Source organism: Pipistrellus kuhlii, unplaced genomic scaffold (assembly GCF_014108245.1).
Source record: "Pipistrellus kuhlii isolate mPipKuh1 unplaced genomic scaffold, mPipKuh1.p scaffold_m20_p_6, whole genome shotgun sequence".
Lineage (NCBI taxonomy): Eukaryota > Metazoa > Chordata > Mammalia > Chiroptera > Vespertilionidae > Pipistrellus > Pipistrellus kuhlii.
The window spans coordinates 50,466,157-50,493,624 of NW_023425562.1; the positions used below are offsets into that span (position 1 = coordinate 50,466,157).

The 27,468-nt window shown below is 54.7% G+C and overlaps 1 protein-coding gene and 1 non-coding gene across 7 annotated transcripts in view; both read right to left on the minus strand.

The window, feature by feature from the left end:
- The window catches only part of SRC (SRC proto-oncogene, non-receptor tyrosine kinase), a 53,375-nt gene extending 26,235 nt beyond the window's left edge, over positions 1 to 27,140 (minus strand). For 3 of the 6 annotated variants that reach the window (XM_045574149.1, XM_036417844.2, XM_036417840.2), the window contains exons 1-2: positions 26,955 to 27,139; positions 7,080 to 7,147 (exon numbers count right to left, since the gene is read on the minus strand). The gene's annotated coding sequence lies outside the window, so the exon portion shown is untranslated. Of the gene's footprint in view, positions 1 to 7,079; positions 7,148 to 26,954 lie in introns of all 6 variants that reach the window. The other 3 variants (XM_036417846.2, XM_036417845.2, XM_036417842.2) reach the window with 2 other exon arrangements.
- On the minus strand, positions 4,160 to 4,262 carry LOC118708513. Its single transcript, XR_004984593.1, has one exon. It is a non-coding gene; the product is annotated as a U6 spliceosomal RNA (small nuclear RNA).
- Positions 27,141 to 27,468: the final 328 nt, after the last annotated feature.

A 27,468-nucleotide genomic window follows, 5' to 3' on the forward strand; every position in this document is an offset into this window, starting at 1 on the left:
CAACATAGACACATCCATTGCTTGCCTCCCATACACACTGACCAGGACCAGGGATTGAGCCTGCAACTAAGGAATGTGCCCTTGATAAGAATCAAACCCACAACCCTTCAGTCTGCGGACCAATGCTCTAACCACTGAGCAAAACAAACTAGGGCAGAAAATTAATTTTTTAAAAGCCTAGCATTATAAAAATATCAATTCTTCCTAAATTAATCTAAAAATTGAATGTGATACCAATAAAACCTCCAATAGGATTTTCTTCTAGCTGAAGACATCCATTTTAAAATTTATAATTAAAAGGGGTATGAGTAGCAAGGAAAATCATAGAAAGAAGGTTAATGAGAGGGGAAATAGCCCACCCAGATAGTAAAAATTACTATAAAATCATAGTACTTAACACTGTGTGATACCAGCACAAAAACACAAATAAATGGAACAAAATAATCTCCAGAAATTGTCCCCACACATACGGAAATTTAATAAATAATGAAAGTGGCATTTCACACCAGTGAGAAAAAGATATATTTAAGATAGAATTGAAACTAAGGAATTGCCATCAGGAAACAAAGTTGGATCTCAATCTCACTCCATATGCCTTTGAATTCCACATCAATCGGCTCTGAACCCCACAAAACCAAAACGATGAAGTTCTAAAAAGGGGAGGGGAGAATACATTTTCTTATATCCAAATGGAAAAAGCATTTCTAAACATGGCACAAAACCTAAGCATCATTTTAAAAATATATATATATATTTTATTGATTTTTTTACAGAGAGGAAGGGAGAGAAAGAGTTGTAAACATCAATGAGAGAGAAATATCAATCAGCTGCCTCCTGCACACCCCCTACTGGGAATGTGCCCGCAACCAAGGTACATGCTCTTGACCGGAATCAAACCTGGGACACCCTTGAGTCCACAGGCTGACGCTCTATCCACTGAGCCAAACCAGTTAGGGCCTAAGCATCATTCTTAAAGTGACAAATCAATCCACATAAAAATCTAAAATGTCTGTGTAGCCCTGACTGGTGTGGCTCAGTTGCTTGGGCAGCATCCTGGTACCAAAAGGCTGCAGTTCATTTTGGGTCAGGTCACATGCCTGGGGTGTGGGCTCGGTCCCCGGTAGGGGGGCTGCAGGAGGCAGCGATTGATGCTCATCAATGTTTTTCTCTCTCTCCTTTCCTCTCTCTCTCTAAAAAATGTGTGTGTGTGTGTGTGTGTGTGTGTGTGTGTGTGTATGTGTATACAAAATCTTTTTCCAAAATGAGACTTTGTGAAATGTCTTTGTTTAATAAAATAAAATGTCTGCATAACTCAATAAACATCATCAACAAATTCAAAAGGACACAAACTAGGAAAAATATTAGTAACTCATGATGAGCTCTCACAAAATAAGAAAAGTAACCACGAATAGTATAGCAAATGGCTCTTAAACATACGACAAGGTGCTCAACTACACTTATAAGAATAATGCAAATTAAAACTACACAGGCTACCCAACCACAGCAGACTATACATCCTTCTCAATGCACACAGAACATTCCCCAGCGTAGGCTGTATATTAAACCACAAAAGAAGCCTGAATAAATTCAGGAGTGAAATAATACAAAGTATGTTTCTGACTACAATGAAAGGATATGAAATCATTAATAGAGAGAAAATTGGGAAATTACAAATATGTGAATATTAATAATTCCTCAATAACCAACAAATCAAAGGAGAGGTCACACAAAAAAAGTAGAAAATACTTTGAGATGAGTGAAAATGAAGAAACAACTTACCAAAATGTATAGGACGAAGTAAAGGAGAAGTTAAAGGGAAATTTAGAGCTGTAAAAGCTTGTATTAAAAAAAGAAAACCTGCCGAAACCGGTTTGGCTCAATGGAGAGAGCCTGGGCTTGGGGACTGAAGGGACCCAGGTTCGATTCCCATCAAGAGCATGTACCTTGGTTGCAGGCACATCCCCAGTAGAGGGTGTGCAAGAGGCAGCTGATGGATGACTTTCTTGCATTGATGTTTCTAGCTCTCTATCTCTCACCTTTCCTCTCTGTACAAAATCAATAAAATATATTATAAAAAAAAAAAAAAAAAGGAAAACCTAACCTTCCACCTTAAGACACTGGCAAATGAAGATCAAATGAACCCTAGAGCAAGTAAAAGAAAGGAAATAAAGATTAGAGCAGAAAAATTAATGAAGTCGGGAAAAAAAAATAGAGAATATCAACAAAACCAAATGTTGGTTCTTTGAGAAGATCAACAAAATTGGCAAACCTTTATCTAGACTGACCAAGAGAAAAAGAGAGAAGACTCAAATTACTAAAATCAGGAATGAAAGAGAGGATAATACTACCAACCTTATAGAAATAAAGATTAGGAGAGAATGCTATGCCAACAAACTGAATAACCTACTACTGAATGAAATGCACAAATTCTTAGAAAAACACAAACCACCGAAACTAAGACAAAATAGAAAATCTGAGTAAAATTAAAATAAGAGATTGAATTAGTAATTTTAAAACTTCTCACAAGGAAAAACCAGGCCCAGATGGCTTCACTGATGAATTCTATTGAGCATTTAAAGAAACAGCCCTGGCCGGTGTGGCTCAGTGGTATAGCATCGGCCTGAGCACCAAAGGGTCACGAGTTCGATTCCTGGTCAAGGGCACATACCTCAGTTGCAGATCCATTTCCCCAGCCCTGGTTGGAGCACTAGCAGGAGGTAACCAATTGATGTGTCTCTCTCACATCAATGTTTCTCTCTTCCTCTGTCTCTCTCTTTCTCCACCCCCATCCCTCCCTTCCATTTTATCTAAAAATCAGTGGGAGACTGGTCAGTGTGGCTTGGTGGTTGAGCACCAACATATGAACCAGGAGGTCACAGTTCAATTCCTGGTCAGGGCACATGCTTAGGTTGTGGGCTCAATCCTCAGTGGGAGGCATGCAGGAGGCAGCTGATCAATCATTTCTTACATAACTGACGATTCTCTCTCTCTCTCCGACTCCCTTCCTGTCTGAAATCAATAAAATTATATATTTTTTAAATCAATGGTAAAAAAATATTCACAGGTGAAGATTAGCGCGCGCACGCGCGCGCGCACACACACACACACACACACACACACACACACATACACTAAAGAAAAAGAAAGAATACGAATTTTTCACTAAGGAACACTTCCCAATTGGTTCTATGAAGCCAGAACTAACCCTAATACCCAAAGTGGACAAAAACACCATAAGAAAAGAAAACTACAGGCTGCTATTCCCTAGGACATAAGATGTAAAATTCTTCAATAAAATACTAGCACACTGGATCCAGCAATATATAAAGAGAATTATCATCATGACCAAATGAAACTAACCCCAAGAATACAAGGTTGGTTTAACTTCTGAAAATCAATTCATGTAATACACCAACCAATAGAATCAAGGACAAAAACCACATAATAATCTCAATATATATTCAGAAAAGTATTTAACAAATCCAACACCCTTTTATAACAAAAACACTCAACAAACTAGAAATAGAAGGGAATTTCCTCAACCTGATGATGGGCATCTATGAAAAACCCACATCTTACATCATATTTAATGGTGAAAGAGTGAATGCATTCCCCTAAGACAAGAATGTCCACTCTCACCACTTCCATTCAACACTGTCCTGGAGTTCTAGCCAGGAAAAAAGAGGACATAAAAGGCATCCTAATTGTAAAGAAAGAAATAAAACTATCTCTATTTGCAGATGAAATGGTCTTATATAATATATAGAAAATCTTAAAAATCCCACTAAAAAAATTATTAGAACTAGTAAACAAGTTTAACAACATTGTAAGTTATCAGATCACACTATAAAAATAAATTGTATTTATATATACTAGCAATGAATAATCCAAAAATAAAATTAAGGAAACAATGTACAATATCAGAAGAATACTTTTTTAACAAAAAAGGTGCAAAACTTAAACTCTGAAAACTACAAAAATTATTTAAAGAAATTAAAGATCTAAATAAATAAAAAGACATCCCATATTCATGGATTGGAAAGCTAAACATTGCTAAGGTGGCAAAAGTCCCCGAACTGACCCACAGATTCAACAGAACCCCTATCAATATTCCAACTAGGTACTTTGCAAAAATTAAAAAACTGATCCTAATTTTTTTTTTAATATGGAACTCTTCGCGAATTTGCATGTCATCCTTGCACAGGGACCATGCTAATCTTCTATCGTTCTAATTTTAGTTTATGTGCTGCCGAAGCCAGAACTGATCCTAAATTTTATATGGAAAGCCAAGGGACCAGAAATAGCCAAAACAACCTTAAATAAGAAAAACAAAGTTTGAGGGTTCACACTTCTCAATTTCAAAACTTGCTGCAAAGCTCCAGTAATCTACACTGTGGTACTGGTATGAGGACAGACTTAGAAATCAATGGACAGAATTTAAGGGTCCAGAAATAAACCTGCACATTGACACTCGGTTGATTTTTGACTCGTGTGCTTATACTATTCAATGGAGAAAGAACAGTCTTTTCAACAAATGGTGTAGAAACAAGGGAATACCCACATGCAAAGCAAAGAGGCTGGACTCCTTCCTCAAACCCCACACAAAAATGAACTCAAAACGGACCACAAAGCTACATGTACAGGGAACACCTTTTAGAATTCTTATAACAACATATAGGCACCAAACCTTTGATCACACTGAACCCTTAGAACACAAACAAACAAACAAACAAAAAAGTTAAACTGGATTTCATCAACAATAAAAACTTTGATGTGCCAAAGAAGGCCATTAGTGAAGTAAAAAGAATCCGAAGAATGGAGGAAATGTTTGCAGACCACATGTCTGATAAGGAACTTGTGTCCAGAATATATAAAGAACTCTCATAACTCAACAACAAATAGACAAAGGACCCAATTTAAAAAGGGGGCAAAGGATCTGACCAGACATTTCTCCAGAGGAAGATATACCAGGGGCCAATCATCGCATGAAAAGATGCTCCATATGATTCGTCATTAGAGAAATGCCGATCTAAACCACAATGAGATAATGCTTCACACACACTAGGATGGCTGCAATTAAGACAGATAACAGCAAGTGGTTGGCAAGGATGTGGAGAAACTGGGAACTTTGCACATTGCCGGTAGGAATGTAAAATGGTGTAACCATTTTGGAAAACAGTCTGGCATTTCCTCAAAAAGTTAGACACCGAGTTAGCATATGAGCCAGAAGTTCTGCAAGAAGGGGGAAAAAATCTACATAAAAACTTGTACACAAGTGTTCCTAGCAGCATTACTCATAATAACCAAGAAGTGTGGAAACAAGCCACTTGTCCATCACTGGATGAACGAATAAATAAAATGTGACATTTCCATATAACAGAATATTATTTGGCAAGAAGAAGGAATGAAGTACTGCAACAGCATGAGTTAATGTTGAAAACATTATACTAAGTGAGAGAAGCCAGACACAAAAGACACCATCTTGTATGATTTCATTGAAGCGTCCACAATAGGCCGATGTACAGAAACAGAAACTAGACTCGCCGTTGCCTGGGAGGGGGAAGACGGTGTGAGGGGAAGTGGAGAGTGACTAATGGGTACCCAGTATCTTTGGGGGGTAATATTCTAAAATTGGCTGTGGTGACGATTGCAAAACTCTGAATATACTAAAAAAACACACACATTAAGTTATGCATTTTAATTGGGTGATTTGGTTGGTATGTAAAATATTTCTCAGTAAAGCTGTACTATTAAAAAAACAAAAAACTTGGGTGGTGACTAACGGATGCAGTAGGCAGATGATGTCTTATAGAATTGTATGGTTTTATTAACCAATGTCATCCCAATAAATTCAATGAAAACTTCTTCGAAGTAAATAAAAATTAAAAACTAATGTTTGTGGGGGGAAAACTATACCAGAGGCCACTGATCACCTGTTCGGTTGGCAAAGATCCCAAAAGTCCACAGCAACCCGTGTTGGTGAGAGAGAGGCGAACCGGCCAGTATGGGGTGAGGGTACATCAGCACAGCCTCCCTGGGGGGTACCTGGTGACATACATCAAATTACAACCGCACACACCCTATGGTAGGGGTGTCGAACTCAATCAGAGAAGGGGCCAAAATCTAAAATCCAGCCTAAATCGCGGGCCGAATGGTTTACCGAACAGTCATAAACTGTCATTGTGATGGAAACGCAGCGGAGTGCAGTGATGACAGCGCGGTGCGGGCCACATTGCAAGGCCTGGCGGGACGGATTTGGCCCGAGGGCCTTGTGTTTGACACATGTGCCCTATGGCCTTGCAACGTGGGATTCATCCGAAAGGCACTCTCACACACGAGCGCTAAGCCTATGACTGGGGATATTCACCACAGAATTGTCTATAATCAAGCAAAGTCTGGAAACAACCAAAGCATTCGCTGCTGATTAAATAAAGCATGGTCTCCATCCACACAATGAGCTGTATGCAACCATGAAAAAGAAAGAACTGCCGAAACGGGTTTGGCTCAGTGGATAGAGTGTCGGTCTGTGGACTGCAGGGTCCCAGGTTCGATTCTGGTCAAGGGCATGTACCTTGGTTGCAGGCACATCCCCGGGGGAGGGGGGGGGGCAGGGAGTGCAATAGGCAGCTGGTTGATGTTTTTCTCTCTCATCGATGTTTCTAGCTCTCTATCCCTCTCCCTTCCTCTATGTAAAAAAATCAATAAAATATATTTTTAAAGAAAAAGCAAGAAGCAATACATAAAATTTTCGACAATAAATATTTAAATTTTTTTTAAAAAAAGAAGGAAGCAGCACAACATTATCTCCAAGTTACCCTGTTAAGAGAACACAGCACAGAGCAGGGTGTGTGTGCTTTTTTTAAATAACGTTTCTGGCATTTACGCTTACCGAGGCCTGGATTTCCCTAGAAGGACACACCAGAAACACCTCTCACGGACGGCTCTGGCAGAGAGACCTGGGTGCAGAGACTTCTTTTTCCCGTTTCTTTTGTACTGCTTGAATTATTATTATTTTTTTTTTTTACCGTGTGTGTATCAATGCTTTTTCTTTCCCTTTTAAGAAAAAGATGTAGGCTTACCTGGTTTCAAATCCTGGCTCGCTCTCTCATAGCTGGGCAATTCCGTCCCTTCTCTGAGCCTCTGGATTCTGCGAAGGGAAGGGGAATTGTAACAGCTGCCTTGCGAGGCTGTTGTGGAGGATTAAATAAGACCCCGCAGGCACCGGGCTCCCCACCACGGCGGCTCCTCGTAAGTGTAAGTGCGTGGGTCCGGTTGATTATTCACATGGAACTGCGTGTGCCGAGGAGGACTGCAACAGGGGCCCCAGAGATCCTCGGACCACGTGTTAGGGCACCAGCAATCCCCTCCGACCGGGAGGCACCAGGAAAGGCTTCTAGCAGAGGCAGCATTTGAGAAGGGCTTCAAGGACAGGAGTTCCACAAGCAGAGAGGACGGGGGCTGATGCCCCTGGCAAAGAGCCGGGGAACAGCGAAGCCCATCACTGTGCATCGATCGGCTCCTTCAGCAAAGCTTAGCTGAGCACCTACTATGGGCCAGGCACTATAGAGGGAAAGACAAGCAAAAGCCCAGCCAAGGAAGGCATTGCAGACAGTGCGGTGAGGGGGCAACGAGGGCCTAGGGCCTTACCCAGGTCCAAGTGCTCACAGAGCAGACCAGAAACAGGAGGCTCAGAGCGGAAGAGGTGCAACCTAAGGTCACACAGCAGGCTCTCGGCTTCTGAAAATAGCTCTCAGCTCTGCCCTCTCCTGGGCCCCCAGGCCTGGAGGAGAGAAAGCCCACAGGGACCCCCTCAATGTGCCCCCAGCAGGAGGTGGACACGGAGGCAGTCTAACCTGGGGGCCCACAGGAGGAGGGACAATTGCTTCTCAGGTGATCACAACAGCTACTCCACGGGTAGAGAGACTCCTGTGTGCCGGGCACCAGGCCAAGAACTGCACAACACACACGCGCCCGGCAGACCTGCTGCAGCCGTGTGCACAGCCCCACTCCGCAGAGGAGGAAACCGAGCACACGCGCCGGGAGACCCGCTGCAGCCCTGTGTGCACAGCCCCACTCCGCAGAGGAGGAAACCGAGCACACGCGCCCAGGAGACCCGCTGCAGCCCGTGTGCACAGCCCCACTCCGCAGAGGAGAAAACCGAGCACACGCGCCCAGGAGACCCGCTGCAGCCGTGTGCACAGCCCCACTCCGCAGAGGAGGAAACCGAGCACACGCGCCCAGGAGACCCGCTGCAGCCGTGTGCACAGCCCCACTCCGCAGAGGAGGAAACCGAGCACACGCGCCGGGAGACCCGCTGCAGCCGTGTGCACAGCCCCACTCCGCAGAGGAGAAAACCGAGCACATGCGCCCGGGAGACCCGCTGCACCCCGTGTTCACAGCCCCATCCGCAGAGGAGGAAACCGAGCACAGGAGCCGAGAGACCCGCTGCACCCCGTGTGCACAGCCCCATCTGCAGAGGAGGAAACTGAGCACACGCACCTGGAGACCCGCTGCACCCCGTGTGCACAGCCCCATCCGCAAAGGAGAAAACCGAGCACATGCGCCCGGGAGACCCGCTGCACCCCGTGTTCACAGCCCCACTCCGCAGAGGAGGAAACCGAGCACACGCGCCCGGGAGACCCGCTGCACCCCGTGTGCACAGCCCCATCCGCAGAGGAGGAAACCGAGCACAGAGAGGTCAAGCCGCTTGCCTAAGGTCACACAGTTCATGAGAGACAGCACCCGCAGGCAGGCTCAGGCTGTTTGGGCTTCTCAGCCTCCTGCCCGGGGCCCATCCCCCAGGGGAGCCGCTGGCAGGGCCTGTATCAGTGAACGCACCCCTCTCAGCAGGGCCCCAGGTGGAAGCTGTTCTCAGGCAGCCAGGAATGTCTCCTGATAACAATGGCCCAAGGCGGGGTTCGGGGGGAGTGGGTGGTGGAGGTGTGGCAGGAATGTGTGGGGACAGAGGAGGGAGGAGGCCCATTGGCAGCCATCGTCCTGCCTCGGAGAGAGGGGAGCACCAAGGCCCCATCGAGCACCTGCCTGAACCAGGTGGGTACAGCACCATGGGCCCTGCTGTGACACAGGGAGGACTCCGGGAAATCAACCCAAACCTCCTTCAGCCCTGGCCAGTGTAGCTCAGTGGTTGAAGCGTCATCCAGTATGCCGAGGGGTGGCAGGTTCAGTTCCTGGTCAGGGCACATATCCAGGTTGTGGGTTCGAACTCTGGTTGGGCACTTATGGGAGGTGGCCAACCAACATTTCTCTTTCACACCAATATATTTCTCCCTCTCCCTCTCCCCCCCTCCCCCTCCCCCTCCCCCTCCCCCTCCCCCTCTCCCTCTCCCTCCTTTCCTCTCAAACAAAAACCTTGCCGAAACCTGTTTGGCTCAGTGGATAGAGCGTCGGTCTGCAGACTGAAGGGCCCCAGGTTCGATTCCGGTCAGGGGCATGTACATTGGTTGCGGGCATATCCCCATTTGGGGGGGGGGTGGAGGGGGCAGGAGGCAGCTGGTCGATATATCTCTCTCATCGATGTTTCTAGCTCTCTATCCCTCTCCCTCCCTCTCTGAAAAATCAATAAAATATATTTAAAAAACAAAAACCTTCTTCAGTACCATAAAGATGCCCCTAGTCATTCCCAGGCAGTAGCAAAGGCCAGTGCGCTTACCCATGCCAAGCCCTGGGCACACAGGCCGTGCTGTGACTGTTGCCACTAACATTATTATTTCCATTGTCACTGTTCTGCTCTCCAGTTCTCACCAGGACCCGGCCACACGGGCCTTTCAGAGGAGGGGGCAGAAGGCGGCTCAGGTGCCCTGGCCACCATCCAAGACAGCAGAGGGCCAGCTGGGAGCCCTGGCCCTCCCGGCCCTCCCGGCCCCAGACCACTATCAGCCTCTTACCAATGGCACTGCTCCCACTGGCGCTCGCTGGTATCCTAAGGCAGGGACAGTCCATTTTCCCTTCGGGGAAATGGAGGCTGGAGCAGGGGGAGTGGCTGGCCCAGGCCACAACGCCCAAGACGACCATGTATGGAGAGAATATGCGAGCCCCCTGGACGCCCAAGGCCGGGTCCCCCACGGACCCCCACCCTCCTCACCACAGCCCCGTGGGCAGGGACCCAGCACGGCCTGCCCAGAGGACGAAGCGGGGCTGGAGCAGCATGGGGGAGGGCACCCCAACATGCCCAGTTCACAGAGGGGGCTGCACCCCTCTCCTGCCTCCCCGTTCCCTCCCACACTGGAAGAGAAGCTCCCGCGGGCAGCCATCTTCGCCTGATTCCACTGTTTCCCTTCAGACTCAAAAACTCACCTACTCAACTGGGTACTTTTTCTACTCGTAGGTTTTTTGTTTTTTTTTTAACAGAGAGGAAGAGAGAGAGAGTTAGAAACACCGATCAGCTGCCTCTTGCACACCCCCTACTGGGGATGTGCCCACAACCAAGGTACATGTCCCTGACCTTTCAATCCGCAAGCCAACGCTCTACCCACTGAGCCAAACCAGCTACACATGGCTTTTTAACTGTAGAAAGGACTCCTGCCTCCAAGCGGGGAGGGGGGGGGGGGGGGGAGAAGGGCATGAATGATGGTTAATATTTATTTAGCACCTATGCTGTGCCATTCCTATTATCCCATTTCACAGGTGGGGAAACCGAGGCACCGACAGGTTAATGATGTGATTGAAACTCCACCTTCTAGCAGCTGGGTTACAAGCCCCTCCCACTCTGAGCTTCTCCCTGAGGAGGGGTGCTGCCCAGAACCCCTGGGAAGGGCCCAGGAAAGCAGCCTGCAGCTGGGCTCTGCCTGGTCAGCTCCAGGGCCCTCTCAGCCCCGGCCCAGCCCCCATTCCAGTGCGGGCCGGGGAGGTGGGACGGGGCCTGCTGATGAGGGTGTTGAGACCCACGCTCTCTCCCCCCCCACATCTTCCCACCTGGGGTTCGTGCCATCCCTTCAATTCTCCCAGCAGCCCGGGAACAAGCTGTGTCCAGGCTCGTTTCAGTCCTGAGGACATGGAGGACCCAGGAAGCTGCCCCAGCCAGGAAGTGGAGAGACGAATGCCAACCCAGATCCCAGTGATGCCAGAGCCACCTCTCTCCGCTGCGTCCGTCCGGGAGGAGGCGTGGGGGGGAGCCGGGAGGCGGGCCCGGCACTGCGGAGCCCCTCGGGTGGGACAGCCCGAGGTGCAGGGAGTTATCCGGTGAGAGGTCTGGCGGAGCGGGCCCCGGCCTGACTGGGCCACGCTGGCCTTTGGACAGGCGAGCAGAGAGCTCGGAGGGGCGTGCCCAGGCCCGGTCACACGGCCAGGCAGAGGCTGGCCCTCGAAGGAGGGTGTGGGCCCCGGGACTAAAGATAAGATTCTCGGAGCAGCAGACCCGAGCGCGCTGGGCAGAGGGGACGCTGGGAAAGGAAGGAGGTGCTGGCTCCAAACCACAGACCGGGCAGGTATAGGGACCGGCCAGGTACCCACTGGCCTGTCCTGGTGAGGGCTGCCCAGCGCAGGGCGGAGCGGAAGGACCCGTGTGGCCGTGGGCAAGTCGTGCCTCCCCTCGGGCCTCAGCACCTGCTCCTGGACGGAGGCCCTGGCGTGCCCAGGACTCAGCAGACCCCAGCGTCCGGGGGTGAGCACAGGGAACACTGAGGTGACGTTATGTTCTCTCCCAACCTCTCGAAGGTCATCTCTCCGGGGCCTCCCTGCTGCCGCACCCCCACGAGCTGCTGGCTGATGGCCTTGGGGGGACAGTCACCAGCTGGCCCCTGCCCACGGGCCCGCTATTTCCTGCCAGCAGCTCTGGCTGCTTCTCTGCCGAGAACACACAGGCCCCCACCCCCCACCGCCCCACACACACAGAGTAACTCCCTTCGGGGAGACTGGTGGGCAGGCCCGCACACCGTCAGCCTGAGCTAACCCCTGCCCCGCTCTCAAAGCCCGCAGGCGGCCTACCTGGACGTGCGCCCTTGGGAAGGTCCAACCCTCCCCATCGTGTGGTCCGCAATACGGCCAAAACCCATAAAGCTCACAAGGCTTCGGCTGAGGATGGAGGAGGGCCTGCTGCACGCTCCCTTCAGCTCACAACTACCCCCTCGCTTCCAGACCTTCGCACCTGCTGACCCCTCCCTGAAGCTTCCCCATCCACCGCCGCTGCCCGGGGGCCCCCACATGACCTCCGGTGTACCTATGATCCGACCACACGCAACACCTGCCCTTCCCCGGCCCCTTTTTCTGGGCTCACATAGCCCCCATACCATGGGGATTAACTGCCTAGGTTCAAAACCCACCTCCGGCCCTTTCTAGCTGTGTGACCTCGGGAAAGTTGCTCCCCCTCTCTGTGCCTCCATTTCCTCACCCATAAAACAGGGGCAGAAATAATAAACTACCAAAAGGATTTCTGTGAGGACTAAAGGAATTCCTATTCATGAACTACCGTATTTTTCGGACCATAAGACGCTCCGGACCATAAGACGCACCAGTTTTTAGAGAAGGGAAATGAAGAAAAAAAGATTCTGAAACAAATAGTGTCCTAAAATATTTTATGTGCATTAAAACCCAACATCACAGTCATAAACATATGTAATCAACCCTGTAAAGTAAACAGCAGCATTTAGAAGCATTTTAGAGCCGGGAAAGCACACAGAGACCACACAGAGCCGGGCAAGTAAAAAAACTTTTTTTTAAAAGTATATGTGTAGGCTATATTTGGACCATAAGACGCAGGGACTTTTTCCCCCCACTTCTGGGGGTAAAAAAGTGCGTCTTATGGTCCGAAAAATACGGTACTTAGAGCCCAGACGTAAGCAAATGTCCCGTCAGGGTGTGTCATCGATCCGTAACAGCAGCCGCTGGTACGTGCTGAATACCTACGACCTGTGAGGCCCCCTGCCCAGCGTCTCACCTGGGGCCGGGAGGAGGGGCCGCCGAGAAGCTCACTTTATGGTAAAGAGAGGGAGGCCCAGACGCATCCAAAAATGCATGTGGGATGCGAAAACCGGTGTGGTTCAGTGGATAGAGCATCGGTCTGCGGACTGAAGGGTCCCAGGTTTGATTCCTGTCAGGGGCACGTACTTTGATTGTGGGCTCAATCCCCAGTAGGGGGAGTGCAGGGGGCAGCTGATGGATGTCTCTCTCTCATAGATGTTTCTAACTCTCTTATATCTCTCCCTTCCTCTCTGTAAAAAATCAATTATATATATATATATATATATATATATATATATATATATATTTTTTTTTTTTTTTTTTTTTTTTTTTTTTTTTTAATGCATGTCAGAGAAGGGGATTTGGGGTGACGTTAGGAATTGCTGCTCATTTCTTTTGGAGGAATTATGGTTTTGTGGCTACTTTCTCTCTCAGACAGACATACTGAAAGATTGACACATGAAACATGACGTGTGGGATTTGCTTCCAATGGCACAGGATGGGGATGCGACAGATGGGTGTGGAGGGGGCAGGACAGGCCGTGGGTTGATGGTGTTTGGGGCTCAGTGATGGGTTTATGGGGGTTCATTATACAAATATGCCTACACAATAGTTTTAAAGAGAAGATTAAATTAAATAACAAAACAAAACAAAATAATGTTTAGCCCCTTTCCCCCTTCCACCAACTGCCCCCACCCTGGGCAAACCATTATCGCCCTCCCCTCACTGGACTAACACAGTAATCTACCTGCCTCCGCTCTCACTCCCCGCCTCCCAAGCCCCGGCTCCCACAGTCTGTTCTCCACAGTAGCCAGATGCACTTAGAACCATCCCCTGGCCCTCATTTCCCTCGCAGTTAAAAGCCAGCATTACGGTTAAAAGCCGTAATGGCCCAGAGACCCTCCTTCACTGGTCCCTGGGGCAGTTTGCCCTTTTCTTCTTCCATTCTCCCCCTCACCCGTCCTGTTCCCCTGCCCTCCCTGCTGTTCCTCCCACACTCCCCCAGTCCGGCCCTCCCTACCACAGGGCCCTGGCACTGCTGTTCCTCCACCGGCATTCGCTACCCCTGGAGCAACGAGACTCACCTCCCGAGCTTAGATGTGAGCTTCTGGGAGAGGTCTTTCCTCCCAGGGCCCCCCTCTCACCACACCCACGCCTCACACCTTCGCCATTCACCTCTGACCCACAGCACGTGTCACCCTCCAAACGGTGTGCACACTTCCCTCCTTTGTGGGGCTTTTGTCTCCTCACCCAGAAGGTCAGCTGTGCGAGAGCAGGGCCTCTGTCCGGTTGGTTCTTTGCCTCTAGAACATTGTCTGGCACATGGCAGGGCTCAGTAAATACCCCGTTTCCCCAAAAATAAGACAGTGTCTTATATTAATTTTTTCTCCCAAAGTTGCACTAGGTCTTATTTTCAGGGGATGTCTTATCTTTCCATGCGCTAGGTCTTATTTTCGGAGGATGTCTTATTTTCGGGGAAACACGGGTATTTATGGAAGGGGGTGGGGGTGGAAATGGAGTGATGGAGGGAAGGATGGAGGGATGGATGGATGAATGGATCCTACTCAGGACCCCACAGGATGAGTGGGGTCCTGGGTAGGATCTCTGCCCTGGGTCTGTCCAGCACCACCACAGCCTGTGCCCCGACCACTGCGCTCTCCTGCCATGGCCTGGCACATCCAGGCGGCAGGGCCTCCGATCCCCCTGACGTGCAGAGCCACGTGCAGAGCCACGTGCACGTCTGGGACGGCCTCAGACCCAGAGCCCCGCCCGGCAGGCGCTGGGACGGGGACCAGGTTCCGGAGAATGTTTGCTGAATGAGCAAGGAGCGAATGACGACGGAGCCGGGGGCTGTCTGTGGGCCAGGGCGGCCCGGACATGTCTGGTCCCATATTCCTGCCGCAAACACGCCGGGGGCTGACAGGCCTCAAACCGGCTCTGCCAGTGTGGCGGGCGGGGCGGGCGGGCGGGCGGGCGGCGCTGCAGGCTCACGCTGGCCTGGCCCTGGCGGAGGGAGGGAGGGGGCCCCGGAGAAGAGGCCGCAGCCTGGGGAGCAGCCGGGGGAGAGCACAGTAGACCGCGGCGCTCAGTCCTGCAGAGATGGGACTGGTCCAGGCCCCGAAAGTTCTCAGGTTCCCTCCTGAGCAGGAAGGGGACCCCTTTCCAGCCCGGGGCCCAGCCGGACCTGCACTGTGGAGGGCAGCATCCCTTCCCGCCAGGGCCCGCCACAGTCCGGAACCTCGGAGACAAGGGCACGGCGGGAGGTGGCGGCACCGGCCCAGGACACAGCAGCAGGAGACGCGTGTAAAACCCTGCTCTGTCCCCCGCTAAGGCGTGGCATGGGCACCCCGTGGGAAGTGGTGCTGGGATGGCTTCCGGGTCCTTCAATCCCAGGGTCCTGAGTGACCGAGAAGAGGACCCTCTGCACCTCCGGCCCCGCCCCAAAGCCCAGCTCTCGGGGTGAACATGGCCAGAGCCCAGACTCGCACACATGTCCTTACTCCCCACAGGAACGACACTGCCTGCTGATACTAAACAAGAGCGCCTGCTGATGCTGTGCTAGCCCGGCACCAGGCTCGGCGCTCACAGGCACCGTTCCACCTGGCCCTCCTCGCAGCACCGGGGGCAGGGACCTCGGCTTTCTCATCTGTGAAATGGGTGGGGTCCTGCCAGTTCAGGCTAAGGGAGAGCAGCAGCAGGACTCAGTCCAGCCCTCAGGACAGCGTGAGGGCCCGTGTGCCTCCAGATGTGTTAGGAAGGAGGGGAGCGAACACGATCCTGAGCCCCACCGAGGTCTGAGGCAGAGCCCAGCACCTCATGATCAGCAGCCAAGAGAGGAAGAATGACTCCTCCTGGCCCCCATGTAACCCAGTCCCAAGCCCTGTCAGTCCCTCCTCCAAACACATCCTGAATCCCCTTCCTTCCCTCCACCCAGCCTCTTCCCGAAGGTTGGCCCATCGGGGGCAGAAAAGCTTTCTCAGGGGTCCATCGGAACCAGTAACTTTTGCTTATTAGGCTCACAGCCCCTGAACTCAAAGACTGCGAGCAAAGTCCTCTCAGGGCCCTCCGGCCCTTACAGTGAGTGGACTCCACCAGCCCACGCCCTTCATTCATTCCGCCCTTCATTCATTCCGCTTCCACACCTCCGCTTCCCCGCTTCCCCTTTCGCAGAGAATGTGCGCTACACCCCTGCCTCGGGCCCTCTGTCCTTCCCTCACTTCCCGGGATGTTCACGCCTAATCCCCTCACTTCCTTCGGCAGCTTTACTGAAATGACACCTACTCAGAGAGGCCCTTCCCGACCACCTGCTTAAAGGGCAGCACACCCAGACAGCCTGCTCTCTGCGTCTCAGTGCAAAAACCACCTCCTCCCAGCAGTCCTCTCGGACCCCCCCCCCCCCCCCCCCCGGCCCACACGAGGACCTTCAACTTCTCCTTCCTGGCCCCGCCCACAGTCCTAGCACATCCCTCACTCACTGTATGATGAGTACATGTCTGGTGAGGGCAGGGGACACTTCTGCCACACGCACAGCTGAGCACGTGGGAGTGGGTGTCAGATTCAGAACAGTTAACAGCTGGGATGACTGGGCACCATCTGGTCAGAGCAGACAGTGGCCCAAAGCACAGCGCCTAGCGTGGAGCCGGCACTCGGTAATGAATGAGTGAGTGAGCACATGGAGGGATGGATGGAGGGAGGGATGGATGGATGGGTAAGTGAACAGGGCACGCACAGTGGGCCTGGGATTTGCCAGAGATGCCTGTGGCCCTGAGAAGGTGGTCCCAGAGGGGAATGGCTTTCCCACGTTCACCAGCCAGACTGTGGCCTCACTCAGCAGCTGCAGCCGGCCTGGCCGCTCGCTCCTCCTGCACAAACCAGCTTTCAGTTCCCATCCTCTCCGTCTGAGGAAACTCCTTCCCCCTCGGGAACTGGTGAGGAGGAGGGGCAGGTGGCCCTTTCGTCCCCAAAGAGTGGGGGCTCCCAGGCTCCATCTGTCCCACCACAAAGGGGCTTTGTGCTCAGTGCCGAGCGCCTGGGGCAGGCCGGAAGTCGCCCTCCGCTGCCCAGCCAGTCCCAGAACCCCCAGTAAGCCCCGTCGCAGGAGCTGGCCTGGTGCTGGGCGCGGCCCTCTAACATCTCATTTCTGTTCTCCAGGAGGGAGGCCCTGGCATGACCCTCATTTCTGTGGATGGGGGAACCAAGGCTCAGAAAGGCCAGATCTCCCGGCCAGCGAAGACCATCTGACACCATTCAGGCCATTCAGGCCCATCTGGCACCAGAGTCGACAGCTACAGCTCTCAGCACCCCCCGTCTGGAGTAGGGACCCTGTGGGCTCAAGAGGGTGGAGGGCCTTTCTGGAAGCACAGGTGGCCTTGCCCCTCACAGGGAGGCTGCCTATGGGAGGGAGGCTGGCCCCTGCACCCGGAGCTCTTATTCCCAGCGCATATTCCCGGCACTTCTGGAATCTGCCAGCCAGGCCCCAACACGTCCCCGCCACTTCCTGCCAGTCAGGGCACCTGCAGGGAAAGGACGTAAGGGCAGGCAGGCCAGAGGCTAGAGGCCCCCCCAGCCCTCACCCCACTGTTCCCCTTTCAACCCAGATCTACCATTTGCCTAGCCAGCCAGCACCCACCTTCTGTCCAGGCTCATCAGCTCTCGGGGAAGCCACCAGGGCCACCTCACCAAAGCCACACTCCCCTGAGCCAGGCACTTCCCACAGCGCTGGCTACGTCGGGCCTACAGCAGCCTCTCCTCACGGCCTCAGGGCGGCAGGCAGACGTCGGAGCAGGTACTCGAGGCCCTCCACAGACGGACACCGGCCACCTCTCAGGTTAAATCTCCTCCGCGCCTCTGAGCTCCAACCAGAGGAACGGCTCCTGCAGTACCTTCAGGCCCGTGCTCAAGCCCCACCTCACCGCAGAGAATCGTCCCAGCCTTCCAGGTATGTCACACGCACCACTTCTCCCAGGAAGCCTTCCCTGACTCACTCCCTCCAAAGCCCCAGACCAGCCTCAACCTCCCGCCCCGAGCAGAAGTTCTTGATCCCCATCCGGAACCCCAGCCTTCCCTTGACAACAGTCCTTGAGCCCCAGAGCCCAGTCTGACCCTTCTCTGTCCTCTCTCCACACCTTCCGCAGGAGGCCTGCCCTGCTCCCTGCAGCCCTGGGCCTGATCCACCTGCCCATCCTCTAACCACGCCTTGAACATGACTTGCAGCGCCCCCCCTCCTCAGGCTCTGCCTGCACACACCAGACGATTGCCCACCTCCAGATCTTCGCCCCGCGGGCTGCCCGTTCTCCCCAGCGAGTCTTCAGCCTTCTTTTTTCCTCCTGAGTCCCTGCTGACCACTGAGCCTCAGGCCAGGTGTCACCTCCTCCGGGAAGCCCTTCTGGCATTGGTGATGGGCTGCCACGGTTCAGACGGCACTCCCCCAGGGCAGGGCAGTGAGCAGGCTCCCGGAGTGTACTTTTGGGGTCCCCAGCACCCAGCACAAGGGCCAGACATCACCAGCAGGTAATCGAGACTCCAGCTGCCGACTCCCTACCCGGAAAACCCAGGGGCAGAGGGCAGGAGCAACCGCCCCTGGCAGTGCCAAGTCCCACTTTGCCGGCGCAGTCCACAGACCTGAGGTATAGGCGGAGGGGGCCTCTCTGTGCAAATGGCCAAATGGTAACCAAACCCACGTTGTTTCTAAATCTAGGGCACAGGAGAGAAACGGGAACAGCAGAATTGTCCCCAAATAGAACGGTGGCTCATCTGGTTCCAGGGCCTCCGGGAGCACCTGGCAGGGGTGGGGGTGGGGAGGGCAGGTGTCCGCTCCCGAGGACCGAAAGGAAATCTAAAGACTGAAAAGCAGAAGAGTCAACCTCATCCATCGGCACGGATACCCCACTTCGCACAGGGCCAGTCCAAACCCACGTACCCCTCCTGGCTACAGGGTGCTCCCTAAGCTGCCCCCCTCAGAGCCTTCGCTTGCATGGATCCTCTGCCTGGAATGTTGTTCCCCAGCTGCCAATCAGAATCCTGCCATCTTTATGCCCCTGACCACTGCCTGGGCACTCTCTGTAAGCCTGGCATGGGCAGGCATGTGAGAAGAATGAGATTATCAGGTCTTTTCAACATCCCTGTGAGGAACGGATTCCTGCACCCATCTCACAGATGAGTAAACTGAGGCTCAAAAAAAAGAGAAGCCATTTGCCCAAAGGACACAGCCAAAGAGGCAAGTGGGCCAGGTGATATGGTGGGTCCTAGGTGCCAGCAGTCACAGGGCATCCAGAAGGCCTGGTGAGGCCTGGATCAGCCTCCTACTCAGGCCCAGCAAAGTATACAGGGCACAATCCCACCTGCCTCGGCAGAATAACTCCCCTCCTAGTTGGCTGGCTGCTGAGGGAGGAGCCACGTTGGCACAATGTGATGAGACTGTCTCCTTCACAATATGCACAGACCCACTGTACAGATGAGAAAACTGAGTCCTGGAAGGGGACAGTTTCCCCATCTGGAAAGTGGGATGTCCCCCCAGGAACCTCTGGCTGTGACACCCTACGGAGGCCTGGTGGACCCCGTTTCCTTTCTCTGATTTCGGTTCCCCTATCTAGAGAACAGGGCTGTCATTCCGTTCGTTCCTCTTCAGGTTGATGCAAATCGTAATAAAACAAGGAACATTTATTATTGAGAGCGCACTATGTGCTGGTATTGCTGAGCAAGTCTTGCACACTAACTCACTTGATTCTTAGAACAAGCCCAGGATGTGGAGACTGCCACGTGACCCGTCTTCCAGATGGGAAAACCGAGGCACAGAAAGGTGGACTGATTCACGGAGCCACACAGCTGCTGGATGACAGCAGTTAGAAGGAGAAGACCCTGGGCTAGGGGCCGGCGTGCTTACAGGAGGGGCGCCTGGCCTTCACCCTGCCCTGAGAGAAACGGGGAGGGGCTGGGGAAGGGTCAGGAGTCAGGCAGGGGGCACAGAAGGACTCAGCCTGGAGGATGGGGCAGGCCTGTGCTGCTCAGAAAGCCCTGGGTCCAAATCCAGGCACTGGGTGACCTTGGGCAAGTACCTTGGCTCCTCTGAGCCTGTGTCCTCTTTGGTGAGATGGAGCCAGGAGTTCTGCCTCTCAGGGATTCTGTGAAGATCAGACCCAGGCGTTCACGGGTGCTGAAGGAATGAATGACTATTAAAGGAATCCAGGGCTTGTCCATGTGGCTCACTGCTCCTTCAGGATCCTGGTTGTATCTGATTCTGCACTCGGAAGCGGAGGGAATGTGGACACGGCCTGCCTCTTTAACTCCTAAAAGGAACCCTCCCAGCTCTGCCAGCCTTCCAGGCTGTGTGACTTCAGGCAAGTCAGTTCACCTCTCTGAACCTCCAGATGCCCCTTTAGGCAATACGTTGAGGCTTTAAGGGACTATGAGAGGGGGCTCACGGGGATGGGGAGAGGGGGCAGGTTCAGTTCCATCTGTCCAAGCACAGAGAACACCTGGCTTGACCTGGTCAAGTGTTGTCCAGTGCACTGCAAGGTTGCAGGTTCGATTCCCTGTCAGGGCACATAGGGAAGGCAACCAATTGACGTTTTTCACATGGTTCTTTCTCTCGTTCTCTCCACCCCCCTCCCCTTCTCTCTCTAAGCTTGCCCTCGGGTGAGGATTAAACAATAAGAAGAATCGAATGGCCTGCCAACTAAGGCAGGACATGTCAGAGCCCTGAGGGAGGGCAGAGAGGATGGTCAGGAAAAGCTTGTGGGAGACAGAGGCCGGGTATGGAGAGAAAGGGCACAGAGGCTGTGGGACCCCCAGAGGCCAAGGCATGGAAGCTAGACATCCCAGGGTGAGCAGGAAGGCAGCCAGTGGTTCCGAAAGGCCAAAGGTCACCTGAGTGGAAGGGAAATGTGGGAGGTGATGGGGGAGAAGGTAGAGGGCAGAGCTCTGGCCCAGACCAGCAGCCCCTACAGGAGCCCGGGCTATGGAGCCTGGGCCCATCCTGGCCTCTCTTCGCCTCAGCTGCCTCCCAGGCCAAGTGGGCAAAGATACAAAGTGCCGGTGCTTACCCAGCGGCCACCTCTGGAGAGATGGAGGCATCTGGGGGTCAGGGGACGGGGGGGTGGGGAGAGTACGGAATGTCAGGGATGAGGGCACAAAGAAGCCATGAGGAGTTACAGGTGGGCAAGGGTTGAGGCGGGAGCTGGGCTCAGGCAGGCTGGTTAGAGCTGGTGACTTCCAATCTATCCTGCCACCACCCTTGTCTGTCTCTAGTTAACCTTTCCTCAGCCCCACCCCACAGGTCAAGGCCACCATGGACAGAGGTGTGTCCAGGCTCACGCCTTGGAATCCTTCGGCCTACAGAGGCCCAGCCACCCACCTTGCCAGGGACCTACCTTCTTAATCACAGGCACTCAGAAATAGTAAGCATGTCCTGGGTACAGGCCCTGCACCAGACAGAGCAGGCACACATTCGCTCACCTGAAGCTCACATCACCGTGTCAAAGCCGGTACTGGTACTGTCCTCCCACTGCACAAGCAGGGAAACTAAAGCTCACCGCCATCATTTCCCCACAACCATACACAGCGAACAAGGGGCACAGCCAGGATTCGAGCCCAGATCCAACCAGCTCCAAAGGCCTTGCTAACATCCACTGAGCACCCTGATACGCCAGTCCTGAGACCTGAGGGTTCCCTGCGAGATCGGAGTACTCCAGACCCAAGTGGAGATCCATCGGTCAGACCTGCAAGTCCAGAGTCGCGATACCTGCTCCCAGCAACACGCTCCGCCCCGCCTAGGGAAAGACTTCAGCCACGCTGGTGCACAGGCAGCCGGACTCGGGTGTCCAAAACCACCCAGAGGCCGGAAGTCTGGGCTCACACTTCACTCCATGGCCCCAGCCCTTGGCCTTGCTGAGCCTCAGTCTCCTCTGCGATGTATTAGGAACTAAAGTTCTACCCTCCCCACGATGGGGGAAGGGACGGAATGGGCCGCCCGCTCTGCCCTGGGTGGGAAGAGCACAACGCAAAGACACTGACGTCGAACAGAGTGAACGTCAAGGCCACACACCTGGACAGAGCAGCCCAGGAGGAGACAACCGACCCTTAACGGGGAAGCCGAACTTCCCACCCACCACCCAACCCCGACTTCCCGCCCCCGGCACTGGAAGCTTGAGGGCTCAAAGGACCCACTCCCAGAGTGTCTTACCAGCCCCACGGCGGGCAGCAAAGCAGAGCACTCTGCCTGGCCCACCCTGTGGGGTAGGATCCCCACCACAGAGCCTCAGAGAGGGAAGAACCCTCGCCCCACAGATGAGGAAACTGAGGACCCGAGCAGGAAGGGAGCTGGCCAAGATCACCCAGTTCTCCTTCCCTCTGGCTTCTCATCTCATTCTAGAATTTATCTGGGTAGTTCCAGGGGGAGGGGCGGGGGAAGAGCCCAGGTGGCAGGGAAGTCACTCGTGCCGCACAGCAAGGAGGAGGGAAATGGCGGTGTTGGCTTCCAGTTCTAGGGTCCTCTCCAATCCCTGACCCCTTGGCTCAGCCCCACCCAGGCTGTGGGAAGGGGCAGGCTGGCTAACTGGGTAGGGAGAGCCCTGGATAGAAAGACAAAAGATGTGCATTTTCCTCCCGGCTTGGAGACTGTGTCCTGGGTCTTTCTGGCCTCATTTCCCCCATCTGTGAAGAGAAGGCCAGAATAGATCAGGAACAACAAACTCAGGGATGTTCTTTCATCCTCTGCCCACGGCAGGCATTACAAATCTATCGCCGTGCTCTTTCCCATGAAGCCAAGACCGAGCCTCAGATTGCTTCTAACACAGCAGTCCAGGGCTGGAGAATCACCCAAGACTGGGTAATAGATGAGCCCCCCTGAGGGAAGAGAAGAGGAAAAGAAAGACTTAGCATTTCCTGAGTATCCAAGAGAGTCAAGCCACGGGGGACGTGAGCTGATTGAATCTTCACAGGGGAGAGGTGCAGCGGCCGAGGCTCGGCAAGGCTGCATGGCTGGCCTTCGGACACCGGAGGTATCTCCTGGACCACCCTCCCCCAGAACAGTGACACACAGCCAGCCAACAGCCACCACGGAAGCCCCTAAGGCACAGCCTCGCTCCATTCTCCTCTGGGCCCTACTACGCGCAAGCCTCGTGCCCATTCTACAGGCTCAGAAACGGAGTCACGGGGAGGGGTGCCAGCTGCCAGAGGGAGGAGGACTGGAGCCCGTGACTGGCTCTTCCCCACTCGTATTTATCAGGTGAACGCATGAAGCGCATGGTGCCAGTCCTCTCGCGAGATCGTGGGAGCCATGACTCATACATAGCACCCCACTTCAGAGATGAGGAAACTGGGGTGCCCCAGAGGAAGTGCCTCCCCCAGGGGTTCAAGTGGAAACCAGACCGTTTACCAGGGAGATAAGGGGGCGGGGACCGTGGAAGGGAAGTGAAGGGCTCTGGGAGCCCAAAGGGAGACGGAAGAGTGGGGGATCACATGACGGAGGCAGGAAATGAGGCTCTGGTGGAAAGGCCCAGCGCAGGAGGCCCACAGTGACATGGGAGGCTCCTGGCAGCTCCCAGCACCGGACCAGGAGTCCAGAGCCCTACAGCCTCGGCTCAGCCGGGTCACTTGTCCACAGGGAGAGACCCTAGTCACGGTCTAGTCAAGAGGCTTCTCCCCGCTGTATGTTCATCTGGAAAATGAACCGCCCTCGCCCCAGGCCAGGCTTTCAAGAAGCTGGGGTGAGCTGGACCCTCCCTCCCGGGTCAGCCTCCGCACACAGAGAGGTCAGGGCAGAGCTAACTTCACCCCGAACACGGTGGCCCTGGCTGCCAGCATCCCTTCCTGGGACAGTCCTGCCCAGACCAGCACCTCCGGACTCAGTGAGGTCATCACGCAAAGCCTTCGCCACACAGCTGGCGAGGCGAGACTCACTGTGCCAACCGACCTGCCCAATGTAATGCCAAGCAAGTGCCTCCTGGTGCCAGGCACGGGGCACACAGCCCTCCTTTCACCCTTGCCTAATAGGGAGGTAGTTATTGTCCTCATTTTCAAGACAAGGAAACGAAGTCTCAGATACAATGAGTGACCCAAAGACACACAAGTGAAGACGGTCAGACCTGTCTGACTCCGGAGCCCTCACCATACCTTTGGTCTCCAGCTGGCCCCTCCACTGCTCCCCACCTCACTCCCAGCCTCCAGCTACCCTGCATTGCACTTCCCAGACCCACAGTTCTCACTCTCCCCTGCCTTCCTGCTAGTGAACTCCTATGCCACTTCCAAAGCCCCGCCTCAAACGCCTCCTCCTCTTGACCCGATCTAGGCCTCCACGGAACACCTGGAGTCCATCCCACAGATCTAGTGCTACCAGATGCCTTGGCCAGCTCGGTACCCCTGGCCTTCCGCATGGAGCTGTTCACACAGGGGACCCCCATCAGCCCCCAGTGTGAAATGAAGGCCAAACTACTCCTCAAGGCCCACATGGTCCGGCCCTGCTGCTAACACCTCTCACCCAATCCTCTGAATTCTCTGTGCTCTAGACTCACCGGCTTTCCCACTGTTTCTCCACAACAGCACCTACTCCTGCACCACAGGGCCTTTGCACACGTAGTTTCCTCTGACAAGCCCTTCCCCTAGCTCTTCCACGCCTGACCAGCTCCTCCGCACTTCCTTCAAGATCCTCTGTTTCCCACACCTTTCTCTGTGCCCTTTATCACATCCATGATTATACATTCATTCGTTTGGCAACTTGTTTGCCATTTGGCTCACCCCCTAGACCCACATTTCTGGGACGCCAGGGATCTCTCCACAATTCCCCAGCAGGAACCCTCCCCGGTCAACGCCTCCCCACCAGTATCAGGAGCAAAAGAAAGAGCACCCTGTCCCCTTGTTAAGTGAACTGCTGCTCCTCTCAGCACCACCTCCTGGCAGCCTCCCAGCGCCTCCCTCCAGCTCCCACTGCCAGCCCCCTCCCCACACCGCTCAGCCTGAGTTCAAAGCTCCTAGGACACGGGCGGCGCTCAATGGTCATGGAGGCCTGTATCAAGATGGGTTTGGGAAACACAGAGTCCACTGCGGGCCAGGGGCGTGAGAGGGTGTGGGTCAGCAGGTCACTGAGCCATCTCCTGCCTGGTTCCCAGGGCACCATCAGGGAAGCAGCAAAAGCAGGAACTGGCTGTGAGCTAGGGATAGTTCGAGCTCCAGGAAGAGGCTAAGGGAGAGGAGGAGACAGCGAGGGGGAGAGGTGGCAGAGGAGGGCCTTCCTGGGAGAGGTGGGCCTTCAGCTAAGCCTTAAAGAGCAAGAGCAGATAAGCAGCTCAGAGGACAGGGCAGCCCAGGCAGGGACAACGTCGGGAGCAAAGGCCCAGGGGCCACCCAGGAGGACCTGGCCAGACAGTCAGCTGAGAGAGATGACACACCATAAATCACCTCCCTGGGTTGGAAAGACCACATCACCAAGACAACACACATCACCAAACAGCCTCGTGTCTCCCATGCCATCACCCACCGGTATAGTCCTTTCCCACAATGCCATGTGCCTGGTCGCACACTGGGCAACTCCTGCTGCCCCGACCCTGGAGGGGTTCGAGGGCATCTGGACTGGGGTCCCCGAGGTCTAGGTTTTAATCCCGGTGCCAAACTGCGAGGCGCTGGCCAAGTCACTCCCCCCCTCTTCACCTCAGTTTCTCCATCCGCAAAATGAGGACAAGCAGGAGTCCCTGCCTCGCAGGAGGTGCTCAGTAGATGTTCGCAGCTATCGCTCTCACTGGCCCGTTTCAAAACGGAGGCCAGGCGGAGCAGGGAGTTGCCTAAGGTCACACAGCGGCTGGGTGGCAGGGCTGTGCAGGGGGTATGAGGTGGCTTCCCCTGAGGGCCTATGACCTTACCCACTTCAGGAAATTAATCCAGGGAAGTGCTCATTTATTAAGCACCTACTACATGCCAAGCCCCTCCGTGCAGAAACACGTAGGTTCTTGCCCCAAGGATTCCCATTCCACCGATGGGAATTCAGAGGCAGGTCCCCTGGCCCAGGTCACCCAGTGGCATGAGCAGCCCAGGCGTCTGGCCTCCCCAGCCAGGAGGCTGAGAAGAGGGTCAGCAGCAGGAGGACCAGCCCTGCCCATTCTTGAAAGCAGTCTGATCTCCACTCACTCCCTGTGTCGGGGCCTGGACTCATCCCAGTTCACCCAGGGACCACGCTCCAATCGTACAGAATCCCTGGAGTTCAGAAAGCCTCCCCCAAGGCCCCCCAGGCTCTGTCCACGCTCAAGCTGGCCCGAAAGCCCCAGAGAGGGAACCGGTACCCCACAGGTGAGGTCCTTAGGTTCACCCCCTCCGCCAGGCCCACCGGCCACGGGTGAAGACCCTCCAGCTCGGAGAGGGAAGGCAGTTCTCTGAGGATCGCCAGCAAGGACACCCACGCCCAACCCGGGCCAGGCGGGCAGGTGGACCCGGCCTGGGGGTGAAACCCCAAAACTTTTGTCAACTTCTGAGCAGGTAGGCCTCTGGGCCCCATCAGGGGTGAGTCTGGGGGCTGGGCCCCAGAGGGCCCGAGCACAGTCTGGCCCAGTCCCCTTCCAAGCCAGTGGCACCCACCAGGCCCTGCCCAAAGCCCCAGGAGGACAGAGGTTCCGGTGCCCAGCCAGGCGCCCCCAGGCCTGGGTGCCGCGGGACCCCTCCCCACCTCCTCTCCTGGGCCGGGCACCAGGCCCCGCGCCGTGGCCAGAGGTGGCGCCGCCTGGCTCAGATTTCGGATTTGGCCTAGACCCGGCCTGGAGGCTGGGGCCGGGCTGGCTATCCTCAAGGGGCTCCGGGGGGCAGGGGGAGGCGGAGGAGGTCCCCGCGGGGACAGGACCCCAAGCCCCCGCCCGGCCCCCTCCCTCCCTCCGCGGCATCACAACAAAAGGCCGACCTGGGCGAGCCCTGCGCGCCCGCCCGGCGCTCGGGGACCGCGGTCCCGCCGGGGGTGGGGCGGAGTGGGGACCGGAGCCCCGCGGCCCGGCGATCGGCGCCGGGGTGGTCCCGGGCGGGGCTCCCAGCGCCGCTGGGACGGGGCGCGGGGCGGGGGCGCTCACCTGGGCGGCGGGCGGGCGGCGGGCGCACCGGGCAGATGGGCGCGCGGAGGGCGGCCCGGGGCGCCGGGGTCGGGCAGACGGCGGCCAGGCCGCTCCGGCTCCCAGGCCGGAATGGATTCCGGGCCGGGAGAGAGCGAGCGGGAGAGAAAGGGAGGAGGAGGAGGAGGAGGCGGCGGCCGGGAGGGAGGGAGGAGAGGGAGGGAGCGCACGAGCAGGGAGGAGGGGCCGGGAGGAGGAGGAAGGAGGAAGCGCGTGGGAAGGATTCCCCGCCGGTGAGTCGAGAGAGACCCGTGCGCGGCCCCCGACCCAAGCAGGGGGGTGGGGGTCCAGGAGCAGCGGGGGGGGGGGGGGGGCAGGAGGGCGGGGACGGAGGCTCGAGGCGCAGGAGACCCGCCCCCCACCCTGGAGGACCCCCATGGGTCCCCGTGCCAAAACGCCCCTCTTTAATTCCCCCCAACCTACCCACCCTATTTCCTCCACATCTACTTCTTGCAATATTAGTAATAGTAATAAT